General features: G+C 48.5%; 1 protein-coding gene across 1 annotated transcript in view; it reads left to right on the top strand.

Moving 5' to 3' along the window:
• The window catches only part of ZBTB7C (zinc finger and BTB domain containing 7C), a 106,262-nt gene that overhangs the window by 21,708 nt on the left and 63,549 nt on the right, over positions 1–21,005 (top strand). The window contains exon 2 of the mRNA XM_052670072.1: positions 14,267–14,364. The gene's annotated coding sequence lies outside the window, so the exon portion shown is untranslated. The remainder of the gene's footprint in view (positions 1–14,266; positions 14,365–21,005) is intronic.

Genomic DNA, 21,005 nt, shown 5'->3' with positions numbered 1-21,005 from the left:
ACACTGCTGTGGGGTGACAGCTGGCTTTGTCCTGGGGAAACCCCAACCCCTCTGCGATGCCATTTTTGTGTGTCCCTCCCTGATTTTCCTCCTGCCCAACTCAGAGCTGCTCTATCTGGGCTGTGCTGCAGATGTTGTGGTCCTGTGGCTTTCCTGAGCTGTGGGTTTGGAGCAGAGTGGCTGTGAGTTCATCTGCTGCATGGAGATCATGGGCATCACCTGCACAGTTCAGAGCCAGCTGTGCACAGCCCCACAGCTGTTTGAATCAAAGATGTTTGATGGAAGGGAATGAATAATCCTGGGGTTTCTCATCAGAGAGGCTCCAAATGAGACGTGTGCAGTGTTGGGGAGTGTGCACTGTCCCAGGCCCTCTGGGTGTTGATAGGTGGTGAGTCCAAACTGGGAACAATGCCATCCCGGTCTGCTCTGTGTTAGGAGCTCCTTGTCAATGCAGAGCTCGGATGCAGCTCCAGCAGAATAAAATGTTCTGTCTGCAGCCTGGCCCTGAGTTTCTGGGTACCATAAGATTTCCATAGCAGCCTTCAGAGTCCAACCAATTCCCCAGGTTAGGTCCCCTCTCTGGTCCCTGGCTTTCAGAGTCTCTTTGTCGCAGGAGAGCTTTGGGCACAGCATTTCCCTGTCCATATTTATTCACCAGCACTCTCAGTGTTGTTATTCCTGGAATATCCAGAGAAGCCCAATCTCAGATCTCTCATCTGCTCTCTGTTGGTGCTCCTGGCAGTGATGGAGGCACAGCCCAGCTGAACACACAGAAACATTCTAGCTCCTGGCTGCTAGTAGGTCCAGGTGGGTGACTCAGCCTGGATTTTCTATGGCTGGAATGTGGGGGCTTTGCTTCTGCAGACGGCTGGCACTCAGTGCTTGGTTATGGGGTGTACACATGCAGAATTCCTCAAGGAGTGCACTTTACCAAAGCCTACTACCAAGGTGTTCAAGAGCCGTGGAGATGTGGCACTTTGGGGACATGGTCAGTGGTTATGGTGGGCTGGGTTGGAGATGGACTTGGGGATCTTGGAGGTCTTCTCTGACTCTAATGGTCCTATGGTTCCACTTAGGGTCATCATCAGTGTGCATGGCGGGGATGAGCTGGGGCTGAGCTTTGGGATCTTGAGGGTCTTTTCCAGCCCTCATGATTCTGTTATTCTATGATTCTTTGACAGTGTTGGGTGTCTGTAAGGCTGTTTCTATAAAACAAGGGAAGTTGCTTGTTGCAGAAGTGGAAGAAGCAGCTCAGAAGGTAAAACACAGGTGAAGTGGAAGCTGTTGAGTGATACGCTGTTAAAAACTCCAAAAATATATCCTAACTCTGAAATCCCATTTACTGCCCAAGAACCCAAGTATAATTAAACAGTAAATCAAAGGAAATAATTAGGAGGAATTGAATTGCCATCCAGTTGAGGAATAGCAGGAAAAAAAACCAAAAACACTTGAAAATATAAGAAATAGGAACCTATTTGTAAAACTGTCACAATGCCAAAAGTGCTGAGGGACAGCTTGGCAAAAATGTAGAGAGCACCAACAGAATATTTCCAAATGTAAGAGCAGCAGGAAGCCAGGTGAGAGGTCTGTAGATGGCAGGAAGAAAGGGAGCGGTGAATAACAACAAGGCTGTGGCTGAAATGTTATATTAATTATTTGCATCACTTTGTAGCTTGGGAGGAGCCCTTTTTTTTTGCTGCCAGCAAGAATAGTGAAGTATCTTTCAGAACAGTTTTAGTGGGGGAGATTCTAGAACAAATCAGTGCAATGAAGAGTAACTGCAAACAAAAGCTCTTTTAATTTACTCAAGAGCTTTAAGAAAATTCAGGCTTGAATTTTCCAGCTGCCACTCGGCTGCATAAATAGAGGTGGGAAGAGGAGGACACAGAGGTGAGGCAGTGCTGGATGCAGGCAGGACCGGCGGTGGTCGTTGTTTTTATTTCCACACCAGACAGCTTTGTTGAATCTCTGGAGCTGCATTCATGGGCAGATGAATAAATGTGATATACAGAGGAAGAGTCAGCCTGAGTTTTATGGAGTGAAGTCATTCCTCATCAATCTGTTTGAGTTCTGAGGAGGAGACAGGAATGGGGAGGAAAATGGCCCACTCAGGAGAGTGTCCTTGAGTTTCCCCAACACTTTGGCACTGTCCTTTGCCAAAGACTCCTGAAGAACTTAAGCTGTCACGGGATGAGATTTTCTGGTGGATTAATAACAGTGCAAAAGACAGAAAACAGAGGAAAGGAGGAAATGTTCTTTTTTGGTACCACGGGTATCCTACAGGTGCCTGAGCGGTGCCATCAATTCATGAATGATGTGGAAGTGGGGAGAAGGCAATGTTCACTGATGTACTGAATTATTTCAGCCACTTAAAACTGGAGGGAGGCGTGGGAAGGTCTGCTGATGGCTTGACTGCGTTAGGAAACAGCAAATGAAATACAAATATGCTGATGAAAGCCAAGGGGTGCCATCAAAGAGATGATCCCCTTCTGCTCCTGCGCAGCAGTGGGCTCTCAGTGTGCCTGTACTATCCATTCTCAGAGTGGATGCTTCTTTGAGATGTCGGAGTCCCAGCTGATAAGGACTGGGAATCACTTAGAATCACAAAATATCCCAAGTTGGAAGGGACCCATAAGCAGCATCAAGTCCAACTCCTGGCTCCAGGCAGCGCCACCCAAAAGTCAGACCACACTGAGGGCACAGAGAGGCCAGCATGATGTTTCACCTTAGCAAAGAATTTCTGAGGGCATTCACCATTGTTCCAGTGCTTTCATTCTTGTGTTGTTGTGTGTTTTTTCTTTAAAAAAACAAAACAAAAAACCAACAGTGGGTAGCATTTTGCCAGTGTGCATTTTCTGTTCCATTCATTGGAAGCAGAATTAGCTCAACGCTGGCTGTGGTTGAAGCCCCCGCCAACCTCAAAGGACTTCATTCAGTACCCACTTTGTTTCAACAATTAGCAATACGAGAGAGCATCTGGCATGCAAATTGTGCGTTAGGACAAATGCCCAAAGTGAGGTTCTGCACTGGCAAGCAACAGTGCAAAACAAACAAACAAAATCTGTCCTGCAGTCTAAGATCTGCTGCTGGGATGGCTCCAGATGCCTGCACATTGACACAATGCATTTATTTTTTTTTTTCCCCATGATGCCCCTCCAGGGTTGGCCTGTGCAGCAAGAAGGGTGGCTCTGCCAGGCATCATTCACTGATTGCTGACTTCTCGTGAGATTCGTTATAGGTGCTTAACACATCACATCTTTGCTCCCATTTTGGTGTGTTACCAAAGCCAAAGCTGATATCCATTGCCGCGGAGGAAGAGGGCAATCAGAGAATCATTTAATTGGTAAAGTTGGAAAAGATCTCCAAGAACACCAAGTGCAACCCCAACCCATCCGTTCTCACCATATCCACTGGCCATGTCCCTCAATAGAACCATTTAGAACCATTAAGGTTGAAAGGACCTTCAAGATCACAAAGGCCAACCCCAACCCACCCCCACCATGCTCACTAACCATGCCAACTGCTGGCATCTTCCTGGCTGTCTGTGAGGCCTTTGACGTGATCCTGCACCACATCCTTATCTCTAAATTGGAGAGAGATGGACTGGAAGGCTGGACTGTTCAGTGGATGAGGAATTGGTTGGATGGTTGCAGCCAAAAGAACGTGGTCAGTGGCTCTGTGTCCAGGTAGGGGCAGTGACGAGTGGTGTCCCACAGGGGTCTGTTTTAGTACTGTTGGTCTTCAGCATCTTAATCAGTGACACAGATGATGGCATCGAGTGCACCCTCATCAATTTGCAGATAGCACTGCTGAGCAGTGCATTGACACAGCAGAAGGAAGAGATGTCATCCAGAGGGACCTGAACAGGCTGAAGATGTGGGAACATGAGAACCAAACGTGACCAAAGGGCTGGAGCACCTCTCATGTGGCAGGGGGGTTGGAACTGGTCTTCTCCAGACCAAGCCATTCTATGATTCTGTGATTCTTTGTCACTAAATCAGTACCAGGGGAGAGAGGAAGAAGAAATATTTACATGAAAAAAAGTAATTTGGGGGGTTAATGTTCATGGAAACATCCTTTCCAGCCCGGCTCTTGATGCTCTTTACTGCAATGAAGTGGATAAATAACAAAACCATGAGGATCTGAAAGCTAGCAGCACAGACAACAGATTGATTCCTCCACATGTTTGCAGACATTCTCTCCAAGTTTTAAGGGGAAAAGATGCAAAGGATGAAATTCCCCATCCACTCCTATAGGTTTTTCCCACCAGCCCTCTCTTGCACAACCAGGATCTCTGACAGCTGACACCAAGGACTCATTTCCCATTCCCTCAGCAGTCCTGATGGACGCTGGCACCGGCCTGGCTGTCACGGTGCAGCTGTGCGAGTGGCAAAGTGCAGATGCTAATTTTTAGGGATGGCAGAAGGCATTTTGGAAAAGCACAGAGCGTTTTGCCTGCTCTCTCTGCGGGGCTGGTTGGGATGGAAGGTCCCAGCGGGTTGAATGCTGTGCAGATGGGCTCTGACCTCGCTGCATCCCAGGGCAGGTGCAGATGGGAGGAGGTCAGAGCTCTCATATCTGAAGCATTTTCTAAATTTAAGCATGATGACGACTTTTTTTTTCCGGTTTCCAAACAAATCCTTCAAATGAGTGACTCAGGGGTGTGGGAAATGCATGCATTGTGATTTGAGGTGGCCTGGGCTTGCTGGCATCTCCGATCGGTTGCAGACCTCCTGAGCTCAGAGAACAAAAATAAAATAACAATGACAACAATCCCCATGTTCCCAGTGAGAGTTTGGGGTTTGGCCGTGTAGCTTTGACGTGATTCATTGGAAATAAACGTGCTACAGCAGTTAGGATTTGCCTGCAGTGAAACAGAAGGGTGTGCTGGCTCTGCCCTGCTGCTGTGCTTGGGATACAGCACTGCTTTCCTCCAATGGGTTTAGTTGTTATTGGTTTTTTTTCCTCCTCTATTCGTTGTGGGTTTTTTTGGTAGATCTCCATTATGCCATAGGCAAAGGCTATTACAAGATGCTCCAGGAGAGATTCAGGTTGGATAATAGGAACAATTTCTTCTCCAAAAGGCTGGTCAGGCACTGGAATGGGCTGCCCATGGAGGTGGTGGGTGATCATCCCTGGAGGTATTTAAGAAACTTTTACATGTTGTACTAAGGGACGTGGTTTAATGGGGAACATTGGTGGTATGTTGGACAGTTGGACTGGATGATCCTGAGGTCTTTTCCAGCCTTGGTGATCCTATGATTCCACGATTCTGGTTTTGAATCAACTCCTCGTTTGGTTTCCGTTTCTGTAATCCTCTGTTGATCCTATTAGCTGCTTCTAAAAAGCTCTATTTCCCCATGCATGTCCACCTGTTTTGTAGGAGCTGAGGAAGGTCTGAGCTCTTGCTCAGTTTGTGCAGAGCACATTTCTTTCAACAAGCCAAAAGAAACGATCAGGCTGTATACTAAAAAGGGCAAAAAAACCACATGCTGTGCTATTTTGGTAGGAGCAAATTATGTGTTCTCCAAATTACCATTGGTTATGAACACAGCATGTCTGTCTGTGTAACAATGTCCTGCTTTCACATCACCACTAATACATTTAAAGTTATGATAATGCCCATTGAAATCCCAGCGTCTCTTCTCTGAGATCTGATTTATTCCTACCAGCAAATGTCAGATGGAAGTATCGGTTTTATGGCTGTATAATTCACACATTGTTAGGCATCTTATTAGGAAGGACTCAGACTTATTTAAAAGTGGCATGAAGTTGTTCCTTAAATATATAGAAAATATCAATTCCCTAGATTTTCTTTCTTTTCTCTTTTTTCTCTCCTTTCTTTCTTCCTCTATCTTCCTGTTTGTTCTGATTCTGTCCTGCATCTCCCCTTCCCCTTCCCCTTCCCCTTCCCCTTCCCCTTCCCCTTCCCCTTCCCCTTCCCCTTCCCCTTCCCCTTCCCCTTCCCCTTCCCCTTCCCCTTCCCCTTCCCCTTCCCCTTCCCCTTCCCCTTCCCCTTCCCCTTCCCCTTCCCTTCCCTTCCCTTCCCCTTCCCCTTCCCCTTCCCTTCCCCTTCCCCTTCCCCTTCCCCTTCCCCTTCCCCTTCCCCTTCCCCTTCCCCTTCCCCTTCCCCTTCCCCTTCCCCTTCCCCTTCCCCTTCCCCTTCCCCTTCCCCTTCCCTTCCCTTCCCTTCCCTTCCCTTCCCTTCCCTTCCCTTCCCTTCCTTCCCTTCCCTTCCCTTCCCTTCCCTTCCCTTCCCTTCCCTTCCCTTCCCTTCCCTTCCCTTCCCTTCCCTTCCCTTCCCTTCCCTTCCCTTCCCCTCCCCTCCCCTCCCCTCCCCTCCCCTCCCCTCCCCTCCCATCCCCTCCCCTCCCCTCCTTTCCCCTGTTGTCTACTTTCTATTTGTTCATTCTTTTTTTTTCTTTTTCTTTTTCTTTTTCTTTTTCTTTTTCTTTTTCTTTTTCTTTTTCTTTTTCTTTTTCTTTTTCTTTTTCTTTTTCTTTTTCTTTTTCTTTTCCTTTTCCTTTTCCTTTTCCTTTTCCTTTTCCTTTTCCTTTTCCTTTTCCTTTTTCTTTTTTCATTGTTCTTTCTTCTTTCTCCTTCCTTCTTTCCCTCTTTTTTTTCTTTTTTATAGTGAGGAGCACATTGAACTGAGGACCCATTTACCTTGTAATATCATCTTCATGAGCCTCAGCTCTTAAATACCACTCTGAAACCATGGTGAGGAATGCGGTACTGTAAATACATCAAGAAGTAGATTAGATTAGATTCCATGTAAGAATTTCCCCATCAGTCATATCATAGCCACATTCAGCACTATTTTTACAAACTTTTTGCCAGCTATAATAAACAGTGTTCCTTTGGGAAGATTATGATAAAGTCCTAAATACCCCCACGCATATCCCTTCCCATCTCACATCTGTTGCAGCACAGACTGATGGCACTGGCACTGTGTATATCCCTGTATAAGCAGTTTGAACAACGCTTGTGGCTTGCTTTGAGCACCAATACAACATCTGTACACCAACATCTGTAGCGATGACCCAGCTGGGCTCTTCCCCATTGCCAGATGATAGAGCAGGTGCTTGGAGCATGCCAGGCTGGGGGCTGCCTTGTCCCACTTTCATGCCATACAGGGTTCCTTACACTTTTCCCCTGAGTCACTTTTTTCCCAGGCAGAGCTGAGAGAAATAAGAGGAGGGGGATCTGCAGAGCTCCTGGCTCTTTATGCCCTTCTCCCATCACCCCTGGGAGCCCCAAGATGGATGATAAAAATGGATGAAAAGATGATAAAAACAGATAAAAAGGAGTAAAAATGGCCAGTGCATCCCTGCAACCTCATGTGCAAGCAGAGCATGAATACTTCCTGGGGCAGGAGAGGAGCACCGTGTGGGGATGGTTTTTGGAACACGTCTCTCTAATCCTGAACCTGGGCATCCCTCCACTTTTGCTGTCGGATACAAATTAAAGGATACTTCTGTTTAAGAACGGGTGAGCTGCAGATGATTTTGCTCTCTTTTGCCTTTTCCATCTCCTCACGGAAGGGACGTAAAGTTTGCTGGAGAATGAACAAACGCCCCATAGAGCTCTAGCAGGGGCGTGTATGTGTGGGATGCATGCAGACGTGGATGCTGGCAGTTCTAAGAAATGGTGATTTCCTGAAGCCTGAGTGAACACCACGTTCCTGGGGTTGCATAATTTAAATCAGCTTTGTTCTGTTTCACCCCGTCTGTTATTGTGAGCTGTCACACAAAGAGCCACGGAGACTCTTCTAGAGGCATCTTTTTATTTTTCCTTCTCATAATCCCAGAAACACGCATCCGCGCTCGGGTCCCATTGTAGGAAGCTCTCCCAGCCTTCAGTGTGCTGGAGACACTCCGTGGGACAATAGGCCAATCAGCACTTGTGTGCTCCCACCCTACCCTTGAAGAGGAAGTCCAGATGGAATGGTGTTGCAGCCATCACCGTTAATGAGTTCTAGGAAAGCTTTGGTGGTGGCTCAGCGTGAAATCGCAACAACAATGAGCCCAGCTTGCAAAAATAGATGCTTGCTGTTTGTCTGCTCGAAGGTTTGTTGGGGTTTAGTGGGGCAGTCGGCTCCGGCGTTCAGGGAGTTTGAAGTCTTCAGCCCAACATCCAGGGTGATGGACAGCAGAGACAAACGTTGGCTTGACTTTTCTGGCCTGTTGAGTTTTAACAGGGTCCACGATGGGACTTCCCACTAAGAGTGGATCCTTGGGACAGTAAAATCCTACAACCGTAGAACCACAGAACGGTTGGGTTGGAAGGGAGCTCAAACCCCAAGCCCCACACCCTGCTCTGGGTCGCATCCCCCCCAACCAGCTCAGGCTTACCAGGGTCCCTTCCATTGCCTCAGGCATCTCCAAGGCTGGGGTACCCACAGGTCTGGCAACCAGTGCCAGGGCCTCACCACCCTCATGGTGAAGATCTCCCCTTGGGGAATTCCTCTCTGAAGAACCTCTGAAGAAGCCTGGTGGGCTGTGCATCTGTCCCTGGCAGTCCTGAACTAAGGCATCTCCTCCTGTGCGCTCCCGGGGTCTCTGCTGTGGGCCAAGGCTGAGCCAGAAGACTTTGTGAGGACTCTGTCAGGGCTCTGATGAAATGATTTGCATTTTTCTTCAGGGCTGAATCCTGTGCCTAACTCTGGGCAGACGTGGGGAAGCTGTACCTTGTCTTCTCAGTGTGGAAAAATATGATTTCTTGCTGGAGGAAACAATCAAGTGCCCCTATTGCCCCAGATATCCGGATCTCAGTGTGTAGCATCACCCCGTCACTCAGTCTCTACTAAGGAATTGGACATTTTGTGTTGAGCTTCCCTGGTTTATTTGGCTCAGAGAAGAAGTGAGGAGAGGTTTCATGGTGGCCTGCAGCCCCCTGTGGCCCTACAGCCCCCCATGGCCCTACAACTCTCCATGGCTCTGCAGCTCCTCATGGCCTTACAGCTCTTTATGTCCCTACAGTTCGCTCACAGATTAACTTTCTCCACAGCTCCTGTTGTTCCTTCCAGAAAACCCATTCTCTTAGTTGGTGTGAGGTGACTTTTACTCAGTTCCACATAGCCAGGGGTGTCCTAGGCTCATAAAACTCTATTAGAAATACTCTATTTCTAGGGAAATCCCTGTGCAAAATGCCCCTTTGGATGCTGATGTGGCTTGTGCATTCACCAGGTGCATTCCAGGTCCTCACATTGGGTGGAGAGCTGAAAATCTCAGGAAAACTGCCACAAAATACCGTGGGACTGTTTGGCTCTTGTGGTCGTGGAAATAAAAGTTGCAAATGGAGCCTTTGAGTTTTCCCAAGCAAATAGAAAAGAACCCGATGTGCTTCGGAGCAATGCACCTTCTGGCAGCTCTGAGCTCAGGGCTGAAAGCATTGCTAGCAGAGCGCTCAGCCTTTGGCTTTCCGCAGAGGGAAGGAAGGTGGATTGTTTTTTTCCAGCAATGAAATTTCCTATTGAAAAATGGAATGCTTCCTCGTCGTGCTTGTGAATGGGACGCCCGTGAAGCTGAGCACATTGCTTCCAATTACAGGCACGGCGAGGCCAAGCGCTGCAGCCAGGCAGGAATGTGTACCTTTTCATATGCTCTGAAAAGATAAAACCTTTTTTTTTTTTAATTTTTTTTTTTTTTTTTTTAATGTATGTAATGTATTACATACAGCAGCCAGCTGGGCTCCTTTTGATTTGTTCTCATGTTAGCATCGAAGGGAAATGTGCCTAATGTCACAAATTAGTCCAACTTGCCAGCAAAAAACGAGCGCCGAGGAATGGTGCTCGTTCCTCCCCTTCACATCACCTCCAGGGGTGTCTTGAATTGCCAGAGAACTGCACTTGTGTTTCCCTGTCTGGATGGGCACTTTGGAACTGCACACATCTCCTTGGGAATTCTGTTCTTGGATTGTTCTGGATTTTTCCATTTGTGTCCAAAATTTTCATTTCCTGGGCATGGTTTCCATATGGGAGGAGATAGGATAGAGTCATAGAATGTCTTGGGTTGGGAGGAACCTCGAGCATCACCTAGTCAAGATACATCACCTAGTTCCAAGATATGGTGTATGAGCTACTGGGCAGGCAGGACCTGTGTCTGACTGTGATGAAATGACAGTGGCATCATCAAAAACCAGAAGGGTCTTGGGGGCCATGAGCCACCTGCATACCACGTGCTCAGGGACAGTAGCAAGAAACCTGTGTCCTTCCTTTGGTCTGAGGGATCACATGGTGTCCTGTGTCCAGCAATGGGGATTCCCTGTAGTGCTGTGTCTGTTTTTTTATCCTAGTGGGTCTTCCAGTGCCCCCATAAATCCTTCAGCAAGAAGCAGGGGAAACCATCCCTGTTTGCTCATCAAAAGCAAGGACGCTCTGCTAGCTTGTTTGGTGACCTTGTTTGTCTGAAGGGAGCCTGGTGGTGGCCATACAAGAGAAGGATTGGACATTGCAAGGCCGTGAAGAAGCAGGCTTCTCCAAGCATCCCAGCAGGAGGGAACTGGGAGAGATGGAATCTGCATTGCCAGCATTGCTTCTTCATGGCTCTGCACCCTGCCTAGGCAGTGCAATCTCCCCACGGTGCAGGGCAGCAGGAATGGCTTTTAGGGCACTGTGATGGTGCAGCCCCGGGCTCCAGCTGCCATCTGGAGATAGCCAATAACCATAAGGACCTGGTTCAGCAGCTGCTTCGCATGCACACGTGTTCCTCTGTGTGCATTGGGCTGGTGGGTGCTATGGGATCAGGCTGCTGCTTCCCCGCCTTCTTGCTGTGTGCGATCAGAGCTTGTATCACCATCATTATGTGCACTCCTTTGTCACCTCCAGGTCCTGTGCCCAAGCAGGAGCCCTGCTCCTCTGCGTGCTGCACTGAGACACAAAGCCTGCCCTAAAGCAAGGCAAGGAGCTGCAAGCATGCAACTAGCAGAGGAGAATGAGAATGTAATGATACCAGACCTGCTGCAGGAGAAGATCCAGTGCACGCAGTGTAAATGCAAATATTACATTTGTGTCTGTGCAATTGCAAAAGACAGACATTTGAGTATGTTCTTGAGATGCAGGAGGTGACTGTTGGGAGGATGTGAGAAGGGAACACCTGGAGGGACTGAGTTAAGGGCAATGACCCATCCCAGCCCTGGCGTTCCTTCATTTTGAAGAGCTACCCTGCATAATTTCCTCATATTATATATGAGGAATATATATATATATATATATCTTACACAGTTAATTGGCAAGTGGTTTGATATGCAAATAAACAGAAACATTACCGGAGCAAGATGTAAGCTGTGCTTTCTGCTGCCGTGCTCCAGCCCTTGCTTTTCTGGGCAGCCTGATTTGCTTGATGACTCCTTTCCTCTGGTGCCTGAAGATGTGATACCTCTGTCTTTGTGTGTTTGTTAGTTGTTTTCTCTACCTGGGATAAAAAAAGCAAGGGTAGGGAACCTCCAGGTCGAGGGATCAGTGTGGTGCATGCTCAGGGGATTATTTTGGGATGGCATGGAGATGTGTGCCTTGCCGTGGCTCTGCAATGCCTCTCTGCTCTCAGCAGGGAGGGGTTTCCTACCAGACAGGCAGTTATTTGTGAAACATTGACATTTTCATTCTGTGGGCAATGGAGCATCTGTAGCAGACTACACTGCCATGTCACTTTCAGAGCAACGGTGCTACAGGCAGTGGTGCTGAAGGATGTTTTTAATTCAGAAGATTAAGCGTAAGTAGATTAAGGATGGGAGAAAGTGTGGATAGAGTCAATAATGTTCTGTCCAAGGACAATTTGAAGTGTAGACTTCCTTGCTGGTGAGGTCAGAGATCACAGCTGGCTGCGCACGCTGAGGACCGTGGGGTTGTGGACTTGTGGGGCTGGGATCTTGGATGGGCACCACGGCCCAATGATCACAAAACTGCCTTGAGAAGCAATATGGTCAGCTGGGGGCCTGGTGGAACATCACATAGGTATCATGATGTGTATGGTGAGACAGGCTGGAAAGTCAACAGTGCTACAGCCTGAACTTTTCCATGGGTTTAGGGTTTCCTTGCCTTGCTTAATGACACAAAAGCTGCCCGAGCGTGGGTGCTGAGCTCACATCTGCTCTCTCCTCCAGCTTCGAGCTGCTCTGTTTGAATTATTCATGGCAATGTGTGCTCTGCCTGCAGCCCCTGCCATCGCAGCTCACCCTGCAGAGCTGGGCACTTCCCCCTCTGAGCAGGGAAGCCGGGCTCTTGGGATGAACTGGGCACTATTTGTTATTTATGCACTATGTTTCGGTGGGCTGGCTGAGGTGCAGAGTGCTATCACAGCTCAGGATGAAGAGAGAAAGCTGCACGCCAACATCTGTAGCTCTGCTTGACAAGCCCTGCTGTATAAATAATACCGAGGAGCAGCTCTGCAGGGCTGCAGAAGGGCAGATGCCCTTATAAGTCGAGGCAGGAGGAAGGGAGAGGCTGTGCCAAGGCGCTGGCTCGGTGCGGTGCTGATGCCACGCACTGCAGGAAGGGCTGGGTGATGCTGTGTGAGCTCCTGGACGTGGTTTTCCTGGGATATTGTGTGTTTGACGTGCGTTTGCTTGCTTCTCAGCTCATGTTACTGCAGCTCAGTGTTTGTTTAACCTCTTGTGTGTTACAGCGGGGAGCAAGGAGCAGGCTCTGCCTCGTCACCAGCACCTGCATGTTTTTTCATGATGATCTGATTCTGCCATGCAAAGAGCTCTGCAGACTGTCCAGAAAGGCACCTGGCAGTCAGGCTGTCAGTTGGTGTCCTGCTTGCTTAATTCAGATTATTAGCAAAGGAAACCCTACGCCTGCTGCTCCCAGAGGGGTCTGGGTGCAGATCTGCCCCTCCAGCATCACTAATTTCATCCCAGTGCATCGAAACAACCCAGCCTGCACTTTGGGGTGAGGGCTGTGGTGCTGGCAGGGTCCTGTCCCCACATGGAGCTCTGACTGGTTCTCAGCAGGGAGCATTCTTCTTTTGCATTTGCAAAAGGCAGAAAACTGGCACGTGGGGCCCTCGGCTCCCCACCCCAGCACACGCGATCTGCTTTGGGTGAAGAGAGATCAGTTTAGGGCACCTCTTTTGTGCAGCACCCCAAGGAGGACTGGTGCCTTGCTCTCACCTCCAGCACTGCGGGAACGCAGTGTAAGTCTGCCCGAACTTACCATAATGCCTCTCTGCATGATGGAAAGAAGGTTTTCTATTAAACCTCAGGGAAATAACCGTCCTTGTTAATGAGCGCGGAAGTAATGAGCCGCAGCAGGGTGACTGGAGAGATTTGGGCCATCGCTCTGGAAGATTGCATTGTTTCTTTAAATTAGAGAAATAATTTAAGCAAACAAACGAACAAAGAATTTCTGGAAATGAAAGCAGGGTACAGCCAGGATGATTTGCTCTCTTCTGTTTAATGGGAGCAGTGCCGTGAACAATTGCACTGCTGACCTCAGAAATCTATCCATGGTAACTGGTCACGGGAGAGAAACATAGACAGCCTGCCACCAACTTGGGATTCAAGTTAGATTTTCTGTTTTTCCATGGTCTTGGGCCAGTCAGGGACTTTCCATGAGCAGCACTCGGGACAGAAATCCCCTTCTGCTGTGTTGCAGCCAACACCACTGAACAATGACGGGTCTGAGCCTGCTTTGGGGCTGGCTGTGGCGTCAGTGGGTTTAATCCCAGCTCTGCTGGGATGTGGAGCAGGCTGGAAACAGATGGGACTGCAAATGGGCGCTATGGCCAACGTAGGAGGTGCTATAAGGATGGCTCTATCTGCACATGCCTGCCCAGGGGTGCCTGCATGGCCACGTGTTCAGTCCTGGGTTAATTTGGGATCCATTTGAGACCTGCATGGGGATGTCCCATGATCTGTGTGGCTCTGAGTCCTACAAGGGGACATCAAGGCACTGCCAGGCTGGAGCTCGTCCAGATGTAAATAACCAGAAATACTGAGGCCTTGCTCATGTGTTCCTCAAAAGACATTTTTGGAAGGGATCACTGTGCTTTTGTTCTTCCATTAGGCAAGTGAAGAGAGAGCATTGTTTTCTTCCCCTCATCCGTTCCCCTTATAGGGAAAGAAGGAGGACTTGGCCACCCCAAGCCATGCGTCCCAGGGGACCTCAAAAAACAAAGGGCTGTGTGGACAGAAGTGCCATCATCCTGTTTTGTGCAGGATTGTGAGACTAGCACATGGGGTTGGGGTGGGTTTTTAAAACTGTGGTACAGCTTGTTTTACAAGAGAGGACTGTCCTGAGCCCAACTGGTCTTGTTTTATCTAGGCTCCACGGCTGATCCTGCTGAGAGCCCCTGAGTTACAGAGCCGTATGGGAACTGAGACCACTTGACTGCATTCAGCACCTTTCAGGAGCAGCCCTAGGTAACTATTCTCATTCTCTGCATGGACTGTGAGTGAAATTCGTTCTGAGTTCTGCAGACAAGCTGCAGAGATATTTCTTGTTGTCCATTCCATGCATCTGTTAACCCGTTCTGCTCAGGTCACGGAACCCGCTGTGCTCTGACAGATCAATGCCTTCCTTACCCCCACATCGAGCTGCTTTGCACCTCCTGACTGCAGCCCAACAGTGCTTCATTTTTCCAAGTCTCCACGGGGGTGGTGGTGCCACGTGGGCACCAACAGGCCCAGGTGTCTGGATGGAAGCAGCAGGACCGGGAGCAGGCTGGGGTTGGACTCGATGGTCTTAGAGGTCATTTCCGACCTTAACAATTCTGTGATTCTATGGCTTATTCTAATCCCAGTGGGATTGTTGTGCTGCACCACAGACATGAACTCTTCTCTGTTGCCCAGAGGCTGGATGAAGCAGAGTTGCTGGAAGCCAGGTGCCAAACTTTCCTGTCGATGTAGATTTTCATTCCCCTAAACGTCGTCACGCTGTAGATCAGTGACTTGACACCACAGTAATCACCAGTGCTCCAAAGAAATCACGACTGCATCACCTCCCTCCCAAAAAACAAAGAAATCTCCTGTACCTCCAGGAAGGGAATTTCTCGATCACCATTCTGGCAGTGAGAGATAGCTGTTCTGCTGAGGAGGTTTGAATTCAACTTGCAGAAAGCTGGAAAAATAATTACAGGATTTTTTGTGTTTTTTTTTTGTTGTGGGTTTCTTGTGTTTCTTTTTTTTTGTTTGGTTGGTTTTTGTTTTTTTCACTCCCATCACAAGTAAACAAAGACTGAAAATTGTGGAATCATAGAAATCCTAGTGTTGACTTGGGTTGGAAGAGACCTTAAGGATCATAGAATGATAGAATCACAGAATGGTTGAGTTGGAAGGGACACTAAAGCTACCCAGCCCTACCCATCAAATCCAGTTGTCCAGTGCTCCATCCTTCTCAGCTTGCTCCAAGGTAGACAAATGGAAACCAAAGGGCTAAACTGTGCCCTGTTCTACATCCTGGTGTGGTTTCACTGATGCCATGAGGCCATGCATGAAGCCATGGGCAGGGTTTGCTTCGAGCTTCCTTCTTCCCAAAGCTCAGGATGTGAGCTTGAAAAGCACAGTTCTGACAGCTGAGTTTGAAGAGAACTGAGTGAGAGTGAAGCCGGCAGGATGCTGTGGATGTTACTCTGAAACACTGAGGATGAATGATTTCCTGTAGGGCTGGCTTCCTGAGCATGCTTATATCCCTTATTAAATTCTGCGTGCCAATAAAAGTATCAGCTGGTAGAGGGTTATAATTTTTAACCCTGTCTGTAGGGTTCCTCCACAAAAAGCTGGTTAATAAAAGCTAGCAAGCTGAAACCCAGATCTCACCATCAGCTTTTATTCCCAGCATGGCAGTGGGGTGAGGGCAGTCCCCATTCCATGGGCTCTGGGCACCCCATGGCACAGAGCCCCCCTCTCCATGCTGCCTTGTGGTGACATTTTAGGATTCAAGCCTGAGGACTTTGACTGGGCTATTTCCTGTTTGGACAATCTCCATCTCAAATACTCTATGCATGGCATTGTAAGGAGAATAAAGAACTAATAACCCTTAACTCTTGGAAAGTGTGGGGAGCGCAGCTTAAGTTTCCAGTGTGGAGGGGGATGATGTGCATTGAAAAAAGGCTCAGGAAGTGAAAGGGAAGAAAAAGAAGGAGAAATGTGCTCACCCTAAGACTGCAGAAGGGTATTTTGGGGTATTTTTCCCACCCTCTCTGAGTCTGTGGGGATGAGGTGCTTTCCCAGTGCTTCAACTCGGTGTTTAAACTGCTGCTGTCAAAGCTTTGAGAGTAACTAAAACAAAATGTCACAGGTCGAATGGATCCTGTCCAGTTACTCAGTTTATTAGGAGTGCAGTGTAAATCCTAGGAAAGGAAATAAATGGGCAAACATCCACCTCCCCTGCTCTGCATCCCAAACGAGCATCTCAAAGCATGTCCCAAGTGGGCATCCCAAATGGGCATCCCAAGGGAACATCCCAAAGGGCATCTGAAAGGGCATCCCAGGTGGCTAAAGCATGCCCCAGGTGATGGCAAATGGGAATCCCAAAGGGCATCATCCCAGATGGGCATCTCAAAGGGGAATCCCAAAGGGCATCATCCCAGATGGGCATCTCAAAGGGGAATCCCAAAGGGCATCATCCCAAATGGGCATCTCAAAGGGGAATCCCAAAGGGCATCATCCCAGATGGGCATCTCAAATGGAAATCCCAAAGGGCATCATCCCAGATGGGCATCTCAAATGGGAATCCCAAAGGGCATCATCCCAGATGGGCATCTCAAAGGGGAATCCCAAAGGGCATCATCCCAGATGGGCATCTCAAAGGGGAATCCCAAAGGGCATCATCCCAGATGGGCATCTCAAATGGAAATCCCAAAGGGCATCATCCCAGATGGGCATCTCAAATGGGAATCCCAAAGGGCATCATCCCAAATGGGCATCTCAAAGGGGAATCCCAAAGGGCATCATCCCAGATGGGCATCTCAAAGGGGAATCCCAAAGGGCATCATCCCAGATGGGCATCTCAAATGGGAATCCCAAAGGGCATCATCCCAAATGGGCATCTCAAAGGGGAATCCCAAAGGGCATCATCCCAGATGGGCATCTCAAAGGGGAATCCCAAAGGGCATCATCCCAAATGGGCATCTCAAATGGGAATCCCAAAGGGCATCATCCCAGATGGGCATCTCAAAGGGGAATCCCAAAGGGCATCATCCCAAATGGGCATCTCAAAGGGGAATCCCAAAGGGCATCATCCCAGATGGGCATCTCAAATGGGAATCCCAAAGGGCATCCTGAAGGGATATCCCAAGTGGGTATCTCAGTGCATGTCCACAGCACTCCTCTCCCATCAGGTGTCAGCGCCGACGCCGTGCTCCTCACCACAGGTTATTCTTCAATTTGTTGTAATCTGGAAATAAAGGAAGAGAAAAAAAAAAAAAAAAGTGTTCTGGGAGTGAAGTGCCAAGACAAAAGCACTGAATTATTAAGAGATCCGTATCTGGATAATGGATTTATGCTCTTAAACAACTTGTAAGACAAAATAAAGATGTTTGCGGGATCAGCCTGGGATCACCCTTGAGAAACAGAGCTCCTTGTGTAAGCTGGTATCGCTTTTATTATTATTATTATTTTAATAACAATAATATTTCCCCTGTGAAGCCGTACATGAGGATATTATTTGTGTAGGAACTGGGAATGAACACGGAATGATCGGTGTATTTTTTAAAAGCACTTTACAAGTCGCTCGGCATTGGAAAAGGTACAACGATCCATCAGAGCGAGGCTTGGGGATGAAATAATTAGAAATCACACAGCCGTGGCAAAAGAAGATTAGTGCTAAAATTAGAAGCCATAAAGTTGTTTTTGGATGGTGCTGGAATCCAGGCAGTTTGATTGCAGTGTTCCTTAGTAAGATGTGAGGTGAGAGGTGTGGATGGTTTGCATTTGGCTGCACTGAGGTGGAGGTGGAGCAGCTGATGCTCGGTGGGATGTGCTGGCAAATGGTTTCCAGGGTGATCCTTAGGGAATGGAAGAGAATCAACATGTGAGTAGGAGCAGCAGCAGCCTTTAGAGGAGGTGGATCTGCTGCTGGGCTCTTCCTTATGCTCCCCATGGATGGGGGTGCCATGTTGGTGCTCCTCCTTTGGCTCCAGGACCTCAGCGCCCAAACGTTGCCCCTGGGTGGGATGGGTGTGCATAGTGGGTGCCATGGTGCAATGTCAGAAGGGTCTCCCTGTGCGCCAGGGATGTCCTCTACCCGTCCTGTAGGATGGATTGCATCTCGGAAGCAGTACCTGTGCGTACTCCCAGCTGCACAGCTGCAGGTGGAAGTGCAGTTTCTCTGTGCTGCACTGATTAACACCTGTGGCAACTGGGCCCATTGCCCAGGTGTGCAGGCAGGTGGGATGGAGCTTGCCAAGGCCACCTGCTAACCCTGGCCCAAGACAAAGAAATTCTTAATACAACGGGGGCATTAATCTCTTAAAATAAAAAGAGACCTGTTGGGAAGTTGAGTTTTAAATGGATCTGCTCTGCCAAGCATGCCAGCAAAAGGCAAATAACGTGGGGCCGTGGGGCAGGAAGCATCTCTGGTCTTTGCAGAACACCACTCCTTTCCAGAGAGAGGAACCACAACTTGTTGTGTCTTGTAACACAAGAGCTAGAAAAAATCCTGAAATTGTTGGGCAGAGGCCCTAAATAGCAGGAAGTGCTTTTTCACCAAAGGTGTAATTAAAGCAAGGGACTCTCTGCCTACAGGATGTTGCGGATGCCAAAAGTAAAAGTGGCTCCAAGAAGTTAATGGGAGAAACTTGAGGGGTAAGCATCCCTTGAGGGCTCTTAGCATGGTGCTGCAGATGGGCTTCCCCCTAAATCCGAGCAAGAATCCCTGTAGAGATCCAGGAGGATACGAGGTGGCATCACCCGGATAAAAGCCAACAGTTGGGTTCTTGTGCTGTGTCATGGAGAGAGAGGAGTTTCTGGGTGAGAAACCTGAGCTCTGTGGGATGTGCTGCCTAAATACAGAGCAACCTGGTGAAGCTGAAGGCATTTAGAGGTTTCCTTCTGGCCCTGATGTGCCACCCCAAGCAACAGCAGCAGCAGTGCAGGAATGCAGGGCATTCCAGCCAAGGCTGTGGAGCCCAGCATCAGGACTTTATTAATTCCAACTAGTGACTCTGAAATACTGAACAGTGGGAACGATTGGGTACCACCAAAAGACAAAGGGTGGTATTGTGATATAAAACAGAGCTGTAAGTGGTCTGGGGGAGCACCTTTCATGTTCAGTGCATTTCAAAGCACTTTGCAGAGTAAGAAGCAGAATGGAGCCTATGGAACAGTCAGTGTGTGCCTGACAGTAGCTAGAGATGTTGGCTAGGATGCTGGGGTGATCTGCGCTCTCCTTTTTTCACTCTCCAGTGAGTGTTTGTACAGGAGGTGGTTGGATAAGAGCTGGCTGCAATCATCCCTTATTCCAGTGTTTCATGGCTGGGACCTGTGACCCCATATTTGGGGAAATTGGAGTTAAATGGGAATTTTTTTGGCTCTCCAGAACACAAGCCATTGGGATATCTCAGCCTCCCTAAAGCTCAGCAGTATCAGCAGCTGGTCTTGCTTTGGATTTCCCTGGTCCTGGGGATCTAGAAAGGTCCTTTCCATGGCGATGTGCTCTCTTGACTGGCTCAGTTTCCCTGCACTTCTTTTATGTTTGGGGAAACGGAGCTGGGGAAACATCTTGTGACCCACATGAAAATCCCTCAGTGCAGCTGGGCATGGACCTCTCAGCTCATGGTCTGCTCCACTCCTCCTGTGGTCACAGCTTCTCGAAGGCCTACATGTGACTTCAGCTCTGTAATTTTAGTGAAGCCAGAATAGCATTGCCACAGCTGCAGGAGCAGATCTCATCTTCTAAAACCATTTCTGTGGCTGGGAAATGTTTCTTGTGCCTTGCAAAGGGAGTAAGAGGTTAATGGCTTTTTTTTTTTTTTTTTTTTTTTTCTTTTTTGGAAAAGAGGAAACAAATGTACCCACCCCACCCTAGCACAAATCTGTCAGCCCAGGGCTGGGAGAAGGAAGCAGTCGGGGGAGGGATGGACTGGGGGCATGGGTGGGGGCTTGGCTGTCTGCCCATGGGCTGCTGCACTATGCTATATTTGGAGCCCGGGCTGCAATGTTGGCTGCATATCCCTGGACAGTTGTGATGAGTTATCCCTTCAAGGGGATAAAGTGAAAAAGAACAATAGACATAAGATCTGCAGCAAAGCCTGCTTTAGGGTTGGAGATTGAGATCTTGTGAGGATGGAGATCTCCTACCTTGACCCTTGTCGTCTGGATCCTTTATCACGCCAGCTCCCTCCTGACCAAGAGAGCCAAATGGCTGCAGCCTAGGTTGGCATCGTGTTGGTGTTGCAGTGGCATTCAGCTGATATTGAGTTGGCATTGGATTGGCATTCGGTTGGCATTGGCTTGATGTTGAGCTGGCATTGAGCAGGTATTGAGTTGGCATTGGGTTGGCATTGCATTGACATTGGATTGGCATTGGGTTGGCATTGGGTTGGCATTGCGTTGGCATTGAGTTGGCATTGTGTTGGCATTGAGTTGGCATTGCATTAGCATTGAGTTGGCATTGCATTGGCATTGAGTTGGCATTGGATTGGCATTGTGTTGGCACTGAGTTGGCATTGGGTTGGCATTGAGTTGGCATTGTGTTGGCATTGAGTTGGCATTGCATTGGCATTGGGTTGGCATTGCATTGGCATTGAGTTGGCATTGCATTGGCATTGAGTTGGCATTGGGTTGGCATTGCATTGGCATTGAGTTGGCATTGGATTGGCATTGCGTTGGCATTGAGTTGGCATTGTGTTGGCATTGTGTTGGCATTGGGATGACATTGAGTTGGCATTGTGTTGGCATTGAGTTGGCATTGCGTTGGCATTGAGTTGGCATTGAGTTGGCATTGAGTTGGCAATGGGTTGGCATTGGGTTGACATTGAGTTGGCATTGTGTTGGCATTGAGTTGGCATTGGGTTGGCATTGAGCAGGTATTGGGTTGACATTGAGTTGGCATTGGGTTGACA

This window comes from Tympanuchus pallidicinctus, unplaced genomic scaffold, assembly GCF_026119805.1.
Source record: "Tympanuchus pallidicinctus isolate F22 unplaced genomic scaffold, pur_lepc_1.0 scaffold9, whole genome shotgun sequence".
NCBI lineage: Eukaryota > Metazoa > Chordata > Aves > Galliformes > Phasianidae > Tympanuchus > Tympanuchus pallidicinctus.
Note: the sequence above shows the minus strand (reverse complement) of the source record. Positions and strands in the feature narration are given on the sequence as shown.